Raw genomic sequence first — 4594 nt, forward strand, 5'->3', positions numbered from 1 at the left:
AAAACACACACACACACACACACACACACACACACACACACACACACACACACACACACAAACTTTGCTATACAACAAAATCTAAAAAGTGCTTGTTTTTTAAAATGTGAAATAACAAGAATATAATGTATATAAAATATATGTAAAAATTCAAGCTGATGTAAGACAACTCCAGGTAGTTACTATGTGTAGTTAGTATGTGCACGATGTCAATTTCAGATTTAAATAAGTCAATTTTTATTTTTTTATTTATTTGGCCAGTGCCAGACTCAATAATCACAGGGCTGAGCAATGAACAACCATACAGAAACGTGCTGAAATGCATTTTAAAAAATATGACAGATTACTTTACGGTATTAATACACTTATGTGCCTATATGGGCCATCAGCACATTATTTGAAAGCAATATAACAATTGGTATAAGCACATATGTATATGTGTGCGTGTGTGTGTAGAGAGAGAGAACACGCTCTTATTTTGAAAGTTCAGCTGGCGCTCACCAGTTAGCGCCCTCCCTTCCTGTGTCCTATTTTCCAACAGACGGGACGGTCAGCTGGGGACTCTGAGAGCGGCGTCATGCGTCGCTTAAATGTTGCTTTACTGAGGCTGCAGAGGAGATTTAGGGTTCTTTGCTGGAATGTTAGGTCCTGTATTTTGTAGTTTACAGAAGTTTTGGTGCAAAATCTGAAACCTTTAAATATCTTTGGACTGTTTAAAGAAACAAGCACAAACAAGCTTGAGTAAGTCCGAACATAGTGCTTATCGTACTTGGCCCAGCATTTAATTTCCAGTGAGTGTGGTCACTTTAGATAGTCACAAATACGAGCTTTACGCAAACCCCTTCAACTTATGTTAATTCAATAAGGCATGAATGCCAAACATGAAGGACTATTGTTGGTCAGGGTGTCAACTTTCTCCATATATTTATGTCTCCCTATATTTCCTGTTTAAAATATATATATTTTAAAAAGTGGGATGCAAATTTGTCCACACAATGGTAAATTAGGAACATATAGATAAATCGTTTTCAGCAGGATCAGTCAGCTACCAGAATCCAGCACAGCACACATAGAGTTAACCACCTGTTGTGAATGTGCATCCTCTTTATCTCCCATTCAGAAAAACCAGTCAACCAGCAAAATTAGAGGGTGATCACAGTGGGAGCTAACTATGGTTTTGATTATATGCTTGGTGCATATGAAAGGTTAGGTGTGCATACATTTCACCTCCACCCACAGTACTGAACCTTCAACAATTCCCCCAGCTGCACAGTGCCCTGAGACAGTCCCAGATATTGGCACATTTAAGTATTGATTATACACCAGGGCAGAACACACACAAAGGGAGAGCTTTTAAATTAATATTCACTTTGCAGCAGAAACATGGCAATTATGCCAGATGGTAACTACGCTTGTTTTAGTGTGAAGAAAAAACAAAAAGATTTCAATGGATTGAATGAAGAGTTATTGTCATCATAAGGTGTACAATGAAATTCAGTTTGACTTTTTCTCAAGATAAAAACAACAATAAATAAATAGAATGTATTGGGGTGAACCACAGTTCAAGTTGTCAGTGAGGGAATGTTCTCCCTCAGACACCTCAACAAGATTATGTTATAACTCTACATTGACAGTCTGACCCTGGGAGACAGTTTCACTCAGCACCACTGGGAACGTCAAAGAAAACAAGAAGCATGCTTCTGATCACGCTCATCTCCTGTTGTGTCGTCTTTGGGGATACTGCGGGCTCTTTATCTGAAGACCGCTGATTGGTGCCTGAATTCTTGGGAGACATGAAAAATGTGTCTGTTTAAAACAAAAGTTGTTATTTGTTTTCTGTGCAGGTCTGCAGGTCCATAGTGAAATTGCAATATATACAATGTGTAACCAGGCAACACAGGACTTTGAGAGAGCTATGTTTGGCTCGTTAGACGTGGCTCTAAGCAGCATTAGAAGACAAAGTGACTAGAAGCCAAATTCAGGTAATACAGTCAGTTTGGGCCTTGTACATTAATTTTGCATAAATATTTATCCATAAAACTGTGTTTGCAAAAACTGAAGATGAGGAATACACTTCAAACATACAAAAACAGCTTAGTGTAGGCAACCTGTTAAGTCACATATTAATATGTCCACCAAGCTGTGGAGGAGATGAACAAAAGCTAACTAATTTCCGACTGATACTTTCTCTTTGAAAACCACTGCTACGCCACTCTAACAACGAGGTTTAAGGAAAATTACCAGCTACACATGGAATTGTGTGAAAGTATGTTTTACAGTCTACTGAATTAAAACTGAAAGCTGAATATCTGCAAGGGTTTGTATCCTCAACCTTAAGGGGGTTCTGAGTGAAGGGAGCGCAGCTCGTATTCCTACTTTAATATCATCATAGTCATTCGAATTTAAGTGTTTGCAATGGAAAGAACTATAAATGTTGTTTTAAATGTCTGCCTGTGTTTGAACATTCATGTCTGAGAGTCTGACGTGACAGAAAAGGGGAGAGCGTGTGTGTGCGCGCAATATGTATGTATGTGTGTAACTGCAAGTGAGGCTGGAGGAGAGTGCGACAGACCAGGAGGAGAGTGGAGTGAAAGAGCCGCACATTGTTCAGACTTAAGGCTTCAACCTGAGTTTACGCAAAGGAATAACAACACAGGGACACACTGGAGGTAAGAGCATTTATATCCAGTAAAAAGCTAGAGATGCTCCAGTGCAGAGCTGCAGTAAATCACTGTAATTTTTATTCACTATCTGATATAGGAGGCACTTCATCGTTCAGACTAAAATAAATCTCGGGTGTCATTGTGTAATCAACCAGTCCATTAAACTACTACTTTTTAATTACCTTTGTTTACACAGTAACAGCGCTTTACTGAGGATTGCAGATCTCTCTCTTAATTCTCCCAAATTATTATACGCTACATGTGATCAAGTCAATATTTACTTGAAAAGGAAGAAATTCGATTTCGTTCAGCTCATAAGTTCTTTTACAAGTGTCACATACAAGTTTTTATTGAATCCAAAACAATGCATTTCTGGCTTTTTTGTATCTTGGTGCATCAGCTGTTAATTTACCAATCAATCAGTTATTACGTCTTTACATATTGTAAAGTAGATGAATGAGGTTCAAACACTCGCAGGTCTTTTTCTTGTGGCATTAACTCCATTACAGACTATTACATGATTTGACTTGTTCAGAACAAAGAACGTGTTGAATGAATGAAAATGATGATGTGTCAAAAATGATAAAAGCAGTGAGGTATAAAAATAAATCATGAATATTGCAAGATACAGAAAAAAATACAGAAAAAGGAGATATGTTCTGTGTTCTCTTTTTTTGTCTGTGTTCTCCGTGCCCCCAAATAAATTGAAAAGTGTGCACTGTTATTAAAGTCTGACTTACAGTCAGACATTAAAGTTCCCTGTTTGGCATTTGTATAATTCCTGCAATCCTGTACTGACTTCATGCAGTTTTAAAGCTTGTGAAAAAACACTCCAACCCATCAAGATATGACATTTTTGACTTTCATAAGAGACGGTGTCATGGAGACTTTGCTGAAACAGGTTATTTTTGTCCACTGACATGATTCGGACTCACGATTTTGATTATTTATTAAATCATAGCAGAAAAGTGAAAAGTATGGTCTCTACTTCAGGGACAAAAGCTCTGACAACTGGAAAAAGCTTCTGGGTAACATATGGATTGTGGTGTTGTGTTAACAGCTGCAGACTAGATAATTGATTGCATTGCTCACTGGCCTCAAACAATGATCAATTAACATTCAAAAAAAGGATGCTTTTCCATTTTCCTCAGTGATTTCTATAAGTGGCCAACATGTGATCAAATATACAATCTTTCAGAAAGCGATTCTTACTCATTTTAGGGCAATACATGTTACTTCCATAGTTCATCATTGCTTTCTACACCTATTTAGCATCTTCTGTAAAGTTGAATTCCTTTAATGCAACTCTGTTTAAAAGAGTTCAGGCTTGTATTAACTATATTGTATTATCTATTGTTTAATTCAGTTTAATGCACATCAGTTTAATTTGATACATTTCAGGGCTGTGATAGATTGAATTGAAACTTAATTCCATTAAACTGAATTAAAAAGTTTCTTCTACCCGCCTTGAGGTCTGGCATTGTCACGCAGTAGATACATTTGTCTGAATAATTAAAAAAAATGTAATAAAAATAAATTGTCTATAGAGACTTGGAGACAAAACAAATGTGTCTGGCACAACGGGGCATTCAGATCATGATTGTGCCTGCTAAAGCTGCCCGACAGGACAGGTTAAAAAAACAAACTACTGTTCAGGGCAGTGTACACGCAGGTGTTATGTCAGCCAGAACGATGTGGTATTCTGTTCTGGCACCAAACTAAATAAATCAGTCCATTTGCAAGTTTTATACATAGCAATGTCAAGTGGGTTCATGTTTTGCAGCTGCTAGGCAGATATTCAGTCAAAGAGACAGAAACTAATGTTACTCCAAGGTCTTACATCTGCAGTCAAACACAAACGTTGTTCCTTTTCATCCTTGTCTATGAATTCTTACCTTTAGATCTCAGTAAACTCACAATCACTGTTCTTA

The sequence above is a fragment of the Pundamilia nyererei genome, unplaced genomic scaffold (genome assembly GCF_000239375.1).
Source record: "Pundamilia nyererei isolate P.nyererei 1_Seehausen unplaced genomic scaffold, PunNye1.0 scaffold00036, whole genome shotgun sequence".
Classification (NCBI taxonomy): Eukaryota; Metazoa; Chordata; class Actinopteri; order Cichliformes; family Cichlidae; genus Pundamilia; species Pundamilia nyererei.